Source organism: Elgaria multicarinata, chromosome 10 (assembly GCF_023053635.1).
Source record: "Elgaria multicarinata webbii isolate HBS135686 ecotype San Diego chromosome 10, rElgMul1.1.pri, whole genome shotgun sequence".
NCBI classification, from domain to species: domain Eukaryota; kingdom Metazoa; phylum Chordata; class Lepidosauria; order Squamata; family Anguidae; genus Elgaria; species Elgaria multicarinata.
The window spans coordinates 92,328,439-92,345,168 of NC_086180.1; the positions used below are offsets into that span (position 1 = coordinate 92,328,439).

General features: G+C 40.9%; 1 protein-coding gene across 2 annotated transcripts in view; it reads right to left on the reverse strand.

Moving 5' to 3' along the window:
• FOXJ2 (forkhead box J2) overlaps window positions 1-16,189 on the reverse strand; it is a 46,027-nt gene extending 29,838 nt beyond the window's left edge. For both annotated transcript variants that reach the window (XM_063135737.1, XM_063135736.1), the window contains exon 1: window positions 14,839-16,189. The gene's annotated coding sequence lies outside the window, so the exon portion shown is untranslated. The remainder of the gene's footprint in view (window positions 1-14,838) is intronic.
• Between the last annotated feature and the right edge of the window lie 541 nt (window positions 16,190-16,730).

A 16,730-nucleotide genomic window follows, 5' to 3' on the forward strand; every position in this document is an offset into this window, starting at 1 on the left:
TTTAAAGACTATTTAGGGATTTTTATTTTTATTTTTAAAAACACCCCAGTTTGAGAGAAGAAAAGGCACTGACAAATTGTGATGCACCAAAAAAGCATGGATATTTTAGGTTAAGAAGCTCAACATACCATTTACTGTGAGGAATGGGGGCTTAGTCTTTTCTAAGGGAAAACATGGGCACATTGAGTGAGGTTAAGCAGTTAGAAATGGGCATAATATATGATTGTACAGTCCATTTTCTACTTTCCATCCTTTTAGGGCATGAGTGAATTTGTAAGTAATTTAATTCTTCTCATTAACTGAAAGTGTTTGATCCTAACACATTATTTATTTATTTAGAAAATGTAATTAACTGAATTACACAAAACTTCACAGGAGGGATAAAATTTAACTTCAGTCTAGCTGTACAATAGTTACTATTTATACTGTGCTTTAGGCTGCTATCCAATACACAATTATGTGCGAGCAAGTCCCATTAAACTCAGTGTGACTTACTTCTGCATAGACATGCCTAGGATTGTGCTATAAAGGAGCAAGAAATACATCACATATATTATCTCATTCACACTTGCAGGGTTGAGGCAAAATTATTATCCTCATATTTTTCCCATTTATATTATCTTCATAGTGTCCAATGGTACCAGGCATACAATGCATCCCACATATTACACATATTACTCTAATGAGAGAGGAGGCCTAAGGCTGAAGAAATGGGTTATGAGAAGTCTGGAACACAACTCTGGAGCGCAGCCCATTACCATCATAAACTACAAATTGAGTAAATCCATGCAAAAGATCCCAAAACATATACAAAGCAGATCACTCAGAGAAGTGAGCCAAGCAAGAGAGTCTACCATTGAAGTCTCAATGTGGATGAATTATTTAAACATGGGGATTTTTTTAAAAAAAGAAACAATTACTTGATCAACATGAAACTCTCCCTCACACTAGCAGATTTCGCTGACTTCCCACTGTAATGCCTATTTGACATTTGTAAATTGCGCCAACTTCACATCCAACTTAAAATGGAAACCCCAGAACTTCATAATTTTATAACATGTAACAGATTTTCATCAAGCCAGTGAAAGGAGAGCCTCACAATACCACTGAATTGTTGACATAATCCAAACTGCCAAAGAAGAAACTGAACAAAAATGATCAGAAACAGGAGGACCTTGCAGCTCAGAGCAAAATGGTTTAAACTGCTGAAGCTTGGACATTCTTAATCAAAGTCTCCCAAAATTTGTCCAGGTAGATTCTCTACACTAAATGTCATATTGGGGGGGGGGGGGGGACAAGCTGACTTGATATGGTTTTATACTAATAGAATTCTCAAAAATCTATCTGCCTTAACATTACAGCCACTCCCACAGCTATATAATCAGGAATGATCACCTATTTCCTTCCTTCGGGCATTAATATCTTCCAGTTGATATCACAGTAGAAGTTAATTTAGAAGCCCAAGACTGGAAAGCCAGTTAGAATGTGGAATGTGAACATCTTGAACAATTAACTGTAGCATCAACAAGCTTCCTAAAAAATAAAAATACCACAAGATCCCTATCCCCTCTCAGGCCTGCACTGAGGTGCAGTGAAAGTCAATTCCCAGATCGAGAGGTGTGTGTGTGTGTGTATGTGTGTGTGTGTACATGCACCTCCATGCACCTTCTTCTCTCCAGTAGCGTGGTCAGCAGGAACCTAAAAGCGTCACTTGCTACAGGGAGGGGGGCTGTCATGTCCCATGACGATTTCTGAGGCACAGTAGAACCAGAGTAAATCCCCCCATGTAGATAGGGCCTTAGTCAAAAAGCAACTTGATTAATACCAGTTTTGAGTAGCAGACAGCTTTATCTTTTTAAGTTAACATTTATTCATACAAGATAAATTTCTTATTCTCACAGTAATGTAAATCAGGTATAAGGTTGAATATTATCTTGAAATGTATGATCCCAGTGTAATGATTCATACAAGAGCCATCTTTCAATAAGGTGCTTTCTACATTTAATATCACAATTCCTAATGAAATGTTAACTCAATTGACCTTTTAAAAAAACCCAACTCACAAATTGGGGGAAGACAGCTTCCCATACACCCAAAAATTGTAGCTATAAATAAAGAGTTGGAAATGGGGCCATATAAATATTAGTGAGCTACCCAGAGAGCTTCAGATATTTGGCGGTATAGAAATGTAATAAATAAATAAATAAATAAATAAATAAATAAATAAGGTAGTGGTATCTACACACCTGGGGGACTCCTTGGATATGCAAAAGTATAAATTAAAGGAAATACATTTTTAAATCCCTAAAATGGGTTGAGCTTCTAAGATTTTTGTTGATGGTGTTACAAAAAAAAAGGGGGGGGGATAAAGCAACTAAGAAAGAAAATGAAGGGGAGGTGGGAAAATGAAGTACAAGCTGAAGGAGAAGGATTGCAGTTTGAGATTGATAAACAAATGGTCAAGGAACACCAAATTTCTTTGATCAAGTTCAAATCTCCAGGGCCTGATGAAGTGCATCCCAGAGTAATAAAGGAGCTGGCAGAAGAACTCTCAGAACCACTGTCCTTGCGAAATCATCGAAAACGGGTGAAGTGCCGGACGACTGGAGGAGGGCTAATGTTGTCCCCGTCTTCAAAAAGGCCCAAAAGGAGGCACGTAGGAACTATAGACCAGTTAGTCTGACATCCATCCCTAGAAAACTTTTGGAGATTATAAAGAAGTAAAATCTGTAAGCATCTTGAAAACAATACAGTGATTACAAGAAGCCAGCATGGATTTGTCAAGAACAAATCCTGCCAGACTAATCTGATCTCGTTCTTTGATCGGGTAACCTCCCTTGTGGAGTGTGGGAATGCTGCGGACATAAAATATCTTCACTTCAGCAAAGCTTTTGACAAAGTACCACATGACATTCTGATCTGCAAACTAGTTAAAAGTGGGCTAGATGGAACAACTATTAGGCGGATCCTCAGTTGGCTACAGAATTGGACTCAAAGAGTGCTTATCAATGGTACCTTCTCAAACTGGGATGGGTAACAAGCGGGGTACTGCAAGGCTCAGTCTTCGGCTCAGTGCTCTTTAACATTTTTATTCACGACTTGGATGAGGAGGTACAGGGAATGCTTATCAAATTTGCAGATGATACAAAATTGGGTGGGATAGCTAACACCCTGGAAGGCAGAAGCAAACTTCAAAAGTGATCTTGATAGGCTGGAGCACTGGGCTGAAAACAACAGAATGAAATTTAATAGGGATAAATGCCAAGGAAAAAGAAACCAAAAGCAGAGTTACAAGATGGGGGACACTTGGCTCAGCAATACCACAAGGGGGAAGGATCTTGGAATTGTTGTAGATCACAAGCTGAATATGAGCCAACAATGTGATGTGGATGCAAAAAAAGCAAATGCTATTTTGGGATGTATTAATAAAAGTATAGCTTCCAAATTGCATGAAGTACTGGTTCCCCTCTTTTCAGCACTGGTTAGGCCTCATCTTGAATATTGTGTTCAGTTCTGGGCACCACACTTCAAGAAGGATGCAGACAAGCTGGAGGGGGTTCAGAGGAGGGCAACGAGAATGAGCAAGGGTCTGGAAGCAAAGCCCTATGAAGACAGACAGAAACAACCTGGCATGTTTAGCCTTGAGAAGAGAAGGCTGCAGGGAGACATGATAGCACTCTTCAAATACTTAAAAGGTTCTCACACAGAGGAGGGCCTGGATCTCTTCTCGATAATCGCAGAGTGCAGGACACAGAATAATGGGCTCAAGTTAGAGAAAGCCAGATTCCGGCTGGACATCAGAAAAAACTTCCTGACTGTAAGAGCAGTACGACAATGTAACCAATTACCTAGGGAGGTTATGGCCTCTCCCACACTAGAGGCATTCAAGGGGCAGCTGGACAGCCCTCTGTCAGAGATGCTTTACGGTGGATTCCTTCATTAAGCAGGAAGTTGGACTTGATGGCCTTATAAGCCACTTCCAACTGTACTAGTTTATGTTTCTATGATTCTAAGACAGAGGCCTGGGGAGGCCAATTTCAGCTAACAATAACTATCTTGGAGTTGGGGATTAGGATCAGTGGATGTGCACCACAGATAAAATACAAATTCTCTTTCTACAAACACTGATATCATTAGGAAGCAGACAAGAAAAATACCACCTAAACATCTGGACAACTGTTGAGTAAATAAAAAAATCCCCAAATGAAAATGCGATTAAAGTTCTTCTCTGCTTCCTTTAAAAAAATTTGTATATAAATGTGCACAAAATACTCTATAGTTATCAACATGTTGTGAATAATATTGCTATAAAAGTAGCATGTATTTCAGAGAAAATTTCCAATAAACTCTTTATTATACATTTGTATCAAACTTTTAATAATACATTACTATAGCATATGATTAATGAGAATTGTATGAAAAATCTGATAATGGCAATACTGATAGTGTATGCAACCTGCCAAATGGCAATATAGGGGTAAAATTCTTTCTTAAATGTGAATTTTTGCTGCCTTCTATTTTCTAATCCAACACACTCAGCTAATTTGATTGATTGCACCATTTGCAAATCAAGAGATAGCTCTTTTTTTCACTGTTATCTAGAAATGTAATTATGTCCATGTTGGTTTGGCATAAAATTATTACATTTGGTATATTAAAAGTACAGTGTATTCAAACAATTATTACAAGTTGTATTTTATAATATTGTATTTTATATTATGGTTTTATACTGTTGTTTTATACTTTGAATGTTTTTAATTTTTGTGAACCACCCAGAGAGCTCCGGCTATTGGGCGGTATAGAAATGTAATAAATAAATAAAAAAATAAATAAAATAAGTTGAATTTACTTTATTTATTTATTTTTTACCTTTTTGGTAAAAAATGGAGCTACAAGTTCCTGAACTGTTAGGAGCACCTGAACTGTAAGGAACCTCTTTGGTTTTGCCAGTTTATGAGCAGGCAAAAAATAATTTCAAACAACAACAGAGGAAACCATCAATATTAGTAACAAAGAAAATTATTTACGTCTCCACAAGTCCTCCACAGTGTCATCAAGCAGACATAAAGTCCCCATTCCCATAAAAAAGAACTGAGAAAAAAAAAAGGGGGGGGGACACACCAAGATTCAATGAATATGCATGAAATTTAATCAGACTCATTTTCTGAGCTATAGCCATCACTATCAGTTTCAGGCTCTGCTTCAGTGGCAGTGCTGCCCCCTAGAGGCAGAAATGCATCCTTCTCTTGCATTTGAGAGATGTAGTCTCAGTTTGCAACCCAGGACTTGCTTGTCCTTGGTGCACAGAAATTGTAATAATCTGATACTGTACATAGTTTTTAGAAATCATTTGGAGAAGTAAATATCTGAACACCTTGTCTTAAACATTTTATTCATCATGCTAAAATAAAACATACCGTAATTTGTTTTTCCTTCATTTTTTTCAATTTTCCCAATTTTTCAGGAAAAAAACAAAAAAGGCTTTGGAAAAAAATGGGGAAAAAACTAGTTTTTCCCTGAATTTTTCTCTTTTTTTCCGGGCCTTCACATTTCTAATTCTCTTTAGCTTGCATGGGCTTCTTACTATCTTTATCCTGTCCCCTTATTTGATCTCCTATCATAGCCTTTCTTTCAAGCATGTCATACATCATGTCATGCTACTTGGACACCGTGTTTAGGTGGAACTGGTATTTTAATTTGTTTTCTCTAAAATACAATACAAGATGCTTTGCCTTAAAAGGGGGTGGGGACACAGGGTTTATTCTCCAATGTACTACTCACAATTCCCACTCCCTGTTACATGACATGTGTGTTTTGCATTTTTCCTGTTGTTGTTAGCATTACCACCACACTTTAGCTAATGTAATATGCCTTTTGTTCTGGAAAGTCTGCATGACCAAGGGATCTAAGGCAGCCAAAAGCAAAGGGATGCATATGGTAGTATTTATTTATTTATTCATTGCAATTTTTGTACCACACAATAGCCGAAGCTCTCTGGGCAGTTCACAGTCTACCCAGCTTTATTATAATTGAAGTTCATGACCCACATGTCCTCCACCCTAACTAAGTTAAAAAGAGCTGTTCTCTAACAGTATCCAAAGCTTGGGAATTCCAGATCAACGCAAATGCATTCCTGATTTCCAAGTTACCACTTGGCAAGCAACCCAAGAGGATAGCTTAATTTGGCCAATTTGAAGCCTTGGCAGGATAGTCCACTGTAAGAACAGAATGCTGGATTAGATAGGCCTTTGGTCTGGCCTTCTTATGTTCTTATTCTTTAAGCACTCTAGACCACCCTGGGTACACTCTAGAGCAATAATGAATTGGAAAATTCTCCGATGAAAGTTAGGTTAATTTGAATAGAGTCAAATTCATAAATAAATAAATTTGCATTAGAAAACATGTTTACTAAGTACAAGTAAAACTGAAAACTGTTGACACATTAATTAAGCCTTCCCAACCTGGTGCCCTCCAGATGTGTGGGACTACAACTCCCAGCATCCTTCAGTGGAGAGCACCAGGTTGGGGAAGGCTGCACTAATTAATTTTAGCAACCAAAAAAACTGTACATGATATGCTGACAACCACTCATCTATTTCAACAGAGTTCAACTCTCTTCCACTGAAGTCATTGGGGCTCCTTCAGTTTCACTGTCACTACTTATTACTTCCATTTGACATTGAGACATAGAAGTTCTTTAGTGACATATGTCATACTTGTTAGGGATAATTACTTGAAAAACGTGAATTACAACTTTGAAACTGCCAACATAGCATAATATTGTATTTACAATTGGCATCCATTCATTATTACCAGCCCACATCACTGCTCTGAAGATTCTTGGGACCTTTCTTTGCAGAACCTAGTGCATGCTAAGAGTCTCACAGGATTCTCCTGGCAGGCTGCCCATTTCTCATTATCTGTTCCCTTCTCTCAGGAGGACCCAACCCTACATTGCCCAGCCTAGAGCTTCCTTTTTGCCTGCACCACCTTGTTGCCTTGTGCACCCAGATAGAACTTCACGCCCTGTGAAGCACCGATTGCTGTTTTTGGTCCACACTTATTTCAGCGGCACAACCCAAATCCACTGGGAGTTTGATCCCCTGCCTGGGGCCATGCCTGGAAGGCATGTGTATGTATGTGCAATATTGAGGCCACTGATCGTATCTCAGGACCCAGGGAGTCCAGGTTTCTCCGTTGGAGAATGCAGTACAGCTGTTAAGAACCGTTGGCTCACAACTCTGGGGTTTAATCCTTGTGTGGCCAAGCTAAGAAGAAAAAAGCATTGTGCCAAGATTTTGTGTCATGAGCCAGGTGCCTCCAACACTTAGCAAGCTTCTCGCCCTTGCCTCCTTCCCTTCACTTTCTTGCCTCTATTTGTTTTTGTTATTTTCCTGGATCTAGCTAGGGGCCTAGGAGAGGCTTTGCTTCACAGTCCTCCATTCCAAGCTCTATTTTTAAACTGCATTCTGCACTATGCAAGGCTCAGGGGTTCATAATAATGGCCTAGCCCGAAATCATCATCTATGTCCAAAGACAGTGGACAAATCAACCTATGTGAGGGTGGCGGCAGCCCCTACAGATCAAGCCAAAATTCTTGTCCAGTTGCTGGTAAAAGCCAAGGCAGACTGAGCCCATTGTGCGTTCCCATGTCCCAACCTGAAGCAAAGTTCTGTGTGCTTCCCTTCCTCTGAAACTCTGCCATTATTCTTCCTCTTTCTCCTGATATTACTGTAAAGATAACCATTCTTCCCTTAACATGCCCCCTCCCCAGGCCACTGCAACTCAAGGTCACCCATTATGCTTATGTCTCCCAAAGACATCCTTCACCAAAGAGAAGAAGGGGGACAATCCCGGAAGCAGGTAAGCCCAGGATCCTCCCCCCACCCCATCCTGGAAGGCCTCAAGGTGTAGATGAGGCCTAAGTTAGTCATGTTTTAATCTGAATGAAATCAATGAGACTTAAGTTAATCATAGCTACCTTGGTCTGGATCCAGCACAATATATCTATTTTAAATATTAAACTGAGTAGTGTAGCCCTAACTCTGCATTAACTCATTATTATCTGTCTTTAAACATGCTTCCTTTAGAACCAATTAGTATTTTCCTTTCCTCACGATCAGGTTCGAACTCTAAGAAGCTATCCCATATCCTAAAAAGCACAGGGCATCTGAGACATAACAGGCACAAACCTGCCATACATTTCTGTTCTGATATAAAAGGGCAACCGAGTAGCTTAAAGACCAACATATTTATTGTAGCATAAATGTTTGTGGACTAAAGCCCATATCATCAGATGCTGCTTTGTGTTTGCTGTAATAGACTAACATGACTACTGCTCTGGACCTTGTCACCCTTTCAGTGCTGAGTGACTGAACTATTTAAATCCATTAGAATTGGCTTTTTTGAGTTGAAGCAGCAGGGTGTGCAGTGGAGAGGAGGCTTGTTTTCAGCACTCATTTCAAACCTTTAGCACTCATTTGCTAACCTTCAGAACTAGAAGCAAAAGAGTTATAAAAATAAAGCAGGCTAGAGCGTCAAACATGAGCACAGCCTAGAAGAAGATACAAAAATCTATACAGTCTTTGGAAAAGTGGATAGTGGGAAGGAGGAGGAAGAATTAGTCAATGGAATCAGAAAGACTATCCCAGAATGGAGCAGCACTGAGGAATGCCGCAAGTAGACACCAAGAAAGAGAACCGTGACGAAGAGAGAAAAAAGGGGCCAAGAAAAGCACACAATTGATGGAGGCAAGAAAGTAAGAAACCTCAAAGGTCCAGGCAAGGAATTTGAACTTGATGCAATAGACAGTTAAGAAGCACTGTACCAGGGGATCCAACACCAAAACTAAAAACTGCAACGTGGATAAGGACAGAATTTTCTTCTGTTGGAGAACCACCACATGTCATGAAGCGAGAGGGAGCAAGAAGATACTAAGAACAATTCAGCCTGGGAAAACCCCTGCAAATCAACAACGACATGGGCCTATGGCACAGTATTTGCATTTTTGCAAAATTAGGGATGCCCCACAGGGAATCTATCTGAACTATAAAATGTTCAGCTTTAGTCACTGAGATACTAAAATGAGTGGCATAGCCAACCATCCTCCTACATACTGAACTCATTTCACAGTGACACTTCATTTTTAATATGCCATAGAGTTTTGCACACACATTGTGCAACTTCATCATAGACAAATTCAGACTGAATCTGAAGACTGTGGGAAAAACTAGATGTTACGCAGAGGTGTTACACATAGATGCTTGCAGCTTTCCCCTATTTATTTAAAACCAAAAGCTGTCTTGAGAAGCTCTGTTTAAACAGAGTAGTTCTGACAGAGAGGACGGCATAATCATTTCTCCTCCAGGTATTTTCACACTTAAAATATTCCCTTAGGCTGCTTTTCTACTTGCAAGGGAAATCAGAGTTTGAGAGGGGACAATTTTGAGTGGAAAAATGACAAAAGGGGAAAGTTTAAGCAGCCCGCACTCTCATTCTTCCCCTTAAATTCTCAGTTTCCCAAGGCAGTTTTAGTTTTAAAAAGAAGTTACAAATAATCTACATGAAAGATACACAAAACTACGTATCATATCTCGTTTCAGCCAGTGATGACTGCAAGGAGAAACACATGTTTGCAACCGTAGAAAAAAAATCCCTCATTAAGCAAATTCTACTAGTAAAACACTCATTTCAAAAACTATTAATATTATGAACTTTTACTCTGAAATAAAAAGATTGACAAGTTTAAACATAAGAAGGAGATGAGTGGGAATTTCTCCTTTAAAATTATTGTTTCAGAGCAGACCCAAACTCAAGCACTTACAATAGTCAGTTTTCAAAAGTTATCTCAAGATTAAGGGGTTATAGGAAAATCTACGGTGAAAGCCTTCATTTTAGAACACAACTATATTCTAGATTGTGTTTAATTATAGCAGCCTTCCCAACCTAGTGACTTCCAGACATTTTGGACTACAGCATTCCTGACTGCTGGAGCTAATCAGAGTTGAAGTCTACAACATCTGGAGGCCCCAGGTTCAGGTAGGCCAACCTACAGCACACACAGGGCTCTACCTGAAGGTATGGTGGTAGGAGGAGTGTATTGTTTACCACAGTATAAAAGAGGTTCCAATTTGTTTGCAGTGAGTAACCAACCAGCCAGTATTTTGCCAGCCCAACTAGTAAGCACTTATATAGCCACTACCAAAGTCTGAAAAACCAATAACACTCAGACACTACCAGACCTCACACCTGATCTGCCTGCTTCTGTCCTGTCTTCACCCCTTCCCCATGCCAAGGGAATAAATTTTCTGAAATGAAAAGTTAGCAAGCCTAATTAACTGTGAATAGTAGCTACCTTCAAATCTCTACCCACCTCTTTATGGATTACAACCCATAAACCTTTTATCATAAACTGCCCTTCCTGTGGGTACCCTAAAATAAAGGCCACAATATCATACCAGAGAGCAGTAGAAAGGGCTTCCTGCACATTTGTAGATTTTCCAGCCAGGAATCCCCAAGATTCTCAGGGGATAATAAGGGTCTTCTGCACAGGCATGCAGAATGCCAATCACACTCAGAACCAATGGCAGTTTTGTTCAGTTCTCACCTACATAACAAATTTCAGGCCAAGTTAAAATATTCAACAAATACATATATGGGAAGGGGTTGCCCTCCACACTAACATATGTTCCAACTCCTGCTCTTCAGGCAGACCCAAGCTTACATCACCATCAACATTTTCCCCATCACCTTGAGCCTAAAGCTGACACCACAGACAGCTGTTTACTTCTGAAATACGAAGTGCCAGAACTCAAGCCTGCTTGGAGGCAGGGGCATCTGACCTCAAAGCCCCTAATTTGTGGTATGTAGCAGCTTTTATTTTGGCTGAGTGACGGGAAGGCACTCTGCACATGCCCAAAGATACTTTTATTTATTATTAGGGACTGCCTCACCCCTTATGTCACTGCCCAATGTTTGTGGTCCTCAGAAGGAGCACTCCCGAGGGAGTTACAGGCTCCTGAGGTTCACCTCAGAGTAATCCCAGTAGTTCCCCTTAGAGCATTTAATGTTGTAGCATCCAACCTCTGGAACATGTTCCCCATTGACATTAGAGGGGCATCTAGAGTTTTGGTTTTTAGATGCCTGCTCAGGCCCATCTCTTTAAGCAGGCTTTTCCTGAGGAGTGACCCAGCCGGTGTAGTTATAGTTTTACTGATGAGCATTGATTAATTTATTGTGTTTTACTGTTATATTGTTATTATGTTAACTGCTTTGATAATTTTATTGGAAAGAAGTATAAAAATTTGTGTAATGATAAATATTCAGCCATATGTTCTATAGCTGAGCTTTAATATCAGTTTCTAGCAAGCTCTAGTTAAAGATGAAATTATTGTTACCAAGCCCTCTTAGCAGAAGGCAGGAAGGCCACAGCCCTAAAGGGCATATCAATTTAATGAACTAGACAAAATTACTGTCAAACACTTCCCTTTATTGTTGTTAAATATTCCCCTATATAATGCTAAGTTGTTTTCACAAGAAATAGAAGTTATCACAACCAGGTTCTAAAATATTAATATTCAGATTCTTCAAATTATTTCTAGTTCCATATAGTATGATTTCTCTGCTTAAAACACATTAACTAAAAATGTATATTTAAAGAAAAATACAAAGAATTAGTATAATCTCCACTGATCTTTCATTGTTGCTAGTGCAATTTCCTCTATGTCTATAAATCATAAATCATAAACCATGTTAGACTCTTAGGTTGCAATCCTAACAAACTTACTAATGAGGAAGTCCCATTGAACACAATGGGACCTACTTTTGAGTAAACATGCATAGGGTTGTGCAGATAACATTCAAAATTCTTGGTAATCATCATTAACTTGTGAGTTAACAGCACTATGTAGGAGATGCCAGATGAGTTAAGATAGCTTATTCTGAAGTCACAAGGAGATCAATCTAGAGAATTTTAAATTTGTTTTCTTAAATCTATAACCTGTCATTTTGACAAAAAGGCTGATTTTCAAATTATTGGATAAAAGCAGTTATGAGCAAGTACAGGATGAAATAGTGTTAACTTCTTCTTTCCATCCCTATTCCCACCTTTCATTTACATTCCCGCGTAACAACTGAACCATTCCACTAAAAATGCAGGCAACCATCACCCTCAAACAAACAATCCCTACAAATATAAAGTAAGATATAACCATCTGCTTTGATCTTCCTTTCTCTGAATTTCAGAATCTCTCAGTTCTTGCATAACTACCTTTCTACTGTCAAGTTCTTCTGAATGAAATGTCAGAATTTTATGAACATACATTGTAGCATTTAACAAATAAGAACCATCAATGACTCTTCAGCTCAACACAAGTATTCATCTTGCAAGTCTTCTGCTCAACTCAGATATCAGTCTTGGCACACTCAAGAAACTAAACCAATTCATGCTTTGGGAGGGAGGGGTTGGAGAGGAGAAATGGAATATACAGTCCCCCACCAGCAAAATATATTCCACCAGCAAAATATATTCCACCAGCAAAAATACTTTGTAATCCACTTGTGGTGGGCAATTTCTCTTTCTTATAAAACTGAAGTTCAGCTCAAGTTTGTTACTATCTTATATCCATTAAGAAACATCACTAGAAAAAAAGTCAAGTTATAACTGGGGTGTAGGAGTGCAAGTTAATCATAAAGGCAGGAGATGTTAATTCCCCATGCCAATTTTGCAATAGACAAATTCTTGTTTTAGTTAGTTCCCAGAAAATCATAGACAATATATTGCAAGTTTGAGTTCTCCAGAAAAATCTACCTTGCCAACCAGAATACAACATGAAGTTTAAACAAAAATGTACTACTGTCATCCAGTTAACTTAGTCAGTTAACTTTGATTTGATTAACAGGTCAGTCCTCTACTCAGAAAATAAGCCCCAATAAACTCAATGAGACTTATTCCCAGGAATGTATTCAATTGCAGCCTAAATCTGTACATGTGAGAAAAACCAATGGTTCTAAAGGTGTGGGGGGGAGCACACTTTCTTTGTTTTTAGATGACATACGGATGTTGCAGAAGGCATTCCCCCTTTTAACATGTTTTTGTTATCTGGACCGATTTTTTATAATAACAGGAAATAAATATAATAACCATTTTTCTAACATCTGCTGCTGTATTAAGTGGAGTCACTTTTTTAGTTTATCAAAATGCTCCTTATTTATTAACCTAATGATAACTCAATTGCCAGGAGTGGGCAATTAATTGTAAATGACAAGATAGTTTTGACTTTTCATTAATTACATGCCTAACTCTTCCTGTTGATGCCTTTTCTGATAATACTCTATACCCAGTCATTTGTCAATAGCAGACTTAGCTGGCCATAACTGAGGGAAGAGCTCTTTTGATTTCTTTGTAACTCTCTTTGTCGCAACAGGATTTGAGTCATGTATCAAAAGTATACTTCAAGTTAGGATGTGTTCTTTCCTCAAAGTGACTGCTGACAATAGCATCTATAAAACACTATCTGAAGTGGTCAGTGCTTGGGCATGTCTACACCATATGATGTAGAGGGAGGGAGGAGGATCACAGGCTTACCAGCTTCCATGATCCTCCCTGGGCATCTTGATGGCCGCATGACATCCAGGAGAGGACCCCACTCCCCTCCCTGATGGGCACAGACTGCCACTGTGCAGCTCCGTGCCCATTTCAAGTGCCCCGCTACTCATGGGGTGGGGGAAAGGACCACCTGGGAGCAGCGGCCACATGGATGGTAATGGGACTGTGAAAAAATCGGGTTTACTGCCATTCCTGATATCCCGGGGGAAGTCCCCAGTTGTCCCCAAGATCCCATTTGGATGCACAGGGACGATCCAGAGACTACCCCGGGATATAGGGCTGATCTAGACATGCCCCTTGGGTATGAGTTTCCTACCAAAAGCAGATGCCATGTGTCACGTGCTATGCACTATTGTCAAAAAGGTTCCATGTCCTGAGAGTTAACAATCCCATCTCAGGATAATGGCACCAAAATGTGTCTGCAACTCTTCAATAAAGTAAGAAGATCAAATCAAGGACACCGCTGTGGTATGAATCTTGGCACTGAATTTCACCCAATCCAATTAATTTTATTTAATGCAGATTGAATTCTCAATCCAATGGCATAGTCACATTTCACACCCATTTATTTAATACTAATCAATAGAATAGCTACAATCTCTGGATTCTATGCGCTATGCCATTAACAAGGATTCAAATTTTGTAAACTGCCCATAGAGCTTTGGCTATTGAGTGGTATAAAAATGCAATAAATAAATAAATAAATAAATCCATTACCCTTTGAAAGAGGGTAAAATGCCAAATTCAAGATGATTCACAGTCCAAAAAGTTAACATGTAGTTGATCACCTGAAATTTAAGTCCCACACAGAGTTCACAATGCAAAGTATTGTGTGTGTATAGTATCACAGCATCCAACTACAGTTGTATTAATAGTATACCTCCCAAGTAACTAATTACATATACTCCACACCCTGCCCATTAACTTCTTAATTACTGTGATCCTTTCCCCATGGACTCCTGGGTAATAAAATAGTTTTCCCCTTTCTGCACATACTAGCCAAGACTAAATTCACAGTACTGAAAGATAACTGAAAAGGGCTGTTACAATTGCTTTGGGGACAGAGTCTGCCACTGGAAAAACAAGCAGGCAACATATCTAAAATAGCAACATATTCCAGCAATGAAGGTGCAAAACATACACAGAGAAAAAAATGATATGAGAGAATGCAGTTGGGGAGAGAAAAGAGAAAAATAGACAAGGGGGATATGTGATGTAATATTGTCACTCACTGTAAGATTTTCTGCAGTGGTTCTCTCTTGGATGTTTTTTTTTTTTAGGAGAGATGTTGTCCTTCACGCTCTACACACAGGCCCCATGCTGCTGCTGCTGTTTCTTCTTCTTCTTCTTCTCCCCCCTCCCTTGGGAGGGACTTGTCAATGATACTAAGAGGAAGAGAGCTTCTGGTTCCAAATTCTTAAAACTAAAAGTTTATTCCTTTCTTTCCTGTTGGCTGGGCTGTTACTTAGGTAATGTCACGCCTGTCCCATCCCCCCAGCTGTAATGGGAACTTTTCTCTTTCTGTACTCCGTCGCTCCCTGTTCCCTTCAGTTAATACACCCCCTTTCTGACAGTTTGGTGAATAAGCATCTTTTCCCTCCAAGGAGTATTTTTGTTGTTGGTCTTCTCCCTTTTCACAGCTACTTGATGTTATCTCTCCCCCCCCCCCCAAAAAAAACTTTTGGGCTGCCAATGAAGTTATTCTTCTTCTCTTTTACAATTAATATTTGAAGAGAATCGCTCTAAGTGACAGAGAGTGGAGTCCTATCTACAAGGAGAATACCCCCTAGTTAAATAGGTTTAGGAAATATTTATAGCTGACAAGCTAGTGGGAATTAGTTTGTCTCCTTGTAGGCTACTCAGTAAGCACCAATAAGTTATGGGGTGATTTTAGCTGGGGGGTGGTGATGGCTTTAATTGAGAGTGAAACATTTGGGATCTTTCCTTTAGACTGGTGGCCGCTATAATCTCTCCCTGCCGCAGCTTCTCTCTCTGCTCTTATAAAGTAGCCTTTTAAATTCTAGATACACCTCTCGGGTTAGGGGAAGGGCGGGGGGGCAGACAAAAGTTGTGGCAGTACACAACAGGCAAGGCCTAGTTGTGCGTATCTGTCCTTGGCCGGGGAAGCGAGCGAGCGAGAAGGGGAGGGAGCGAGCGAGAGAGGGAGCGAGAGAGGGAGGGACGGAGCCCCCCCCCCCCGCTAAATTTAAGACCCAGCCGCTATAGGGGACTAGAGGTCTCCTCCGAGATCAGCCCTGGCTCCGTGTCAGGACGGGGGAATCTCCCCCCCGGCCGGGTAGCGCAATCGTGGGATCAGGTGGGGGAGCCGAAGGGGGAGGGCGCGGGGGAGGGGCGCTCTCTCCTCCTGACCCAGCTGCCACTGGAGGCCGCGGCGGCTTCTGGGCCTGGGCACTCTTCTCCTCCTCCTCCGCCGCCGCCGCCGCCGCCGCCCCGGGCTTGAGGCGGTCCCGGAGGACGCCGGAACACCGCGAGGTGCCGCGGGGAGGGGGCGACGCGGCGCGGCAGACCCTGTGCAGGCCCCGGCCCTGCGCCTCTTCCTTATCCTCCCGCTGATGCTGGGTCCGTGTGCTCCGGGCTGCGGCTCTACTGCAGGCCCCGGCTCCTCCCCAGCCTCCGCTCCGCCTCCCCCGGCTCCCTCCAGGCCGCGCCGCCCCCGCCTCCCCGCCTTAAGGTGGCTCCTCTCGGCGGAGATGCCGCTGCCCCCGTAGCCGCCCTTCAGCGGAGGGGAACGACCGACCGACGGTGCTGCAGCGCTTCGCCGTCAGTCAGGCGGAAAGCCGACCCACGCTTTTCCCCTGCCTCCCTGCCCCCACTTCTGCGCTAAGTATTTACCACCTCCTTTAAACTCCTAATTCTAGGGGAAATAAGCACCCCTTTCCTCTTCCAAAAACATGTTATCAGGGTAATTGCTCGTCTTCCCCACCCAAACCCTTATAATTCCCCCAAACTCAGGAGAGGAACTCCATATGTGCCACCCCATCCCCTGCATTCAGTACCTTTGCTCCCCATTTGTATAGAAAATGTTCAAGCGGAAAGATTTGCCACCTATATAGTACTGTTCATTAATTGTTCATAGTTCAGGACTTCTGACCATAACAAGGAA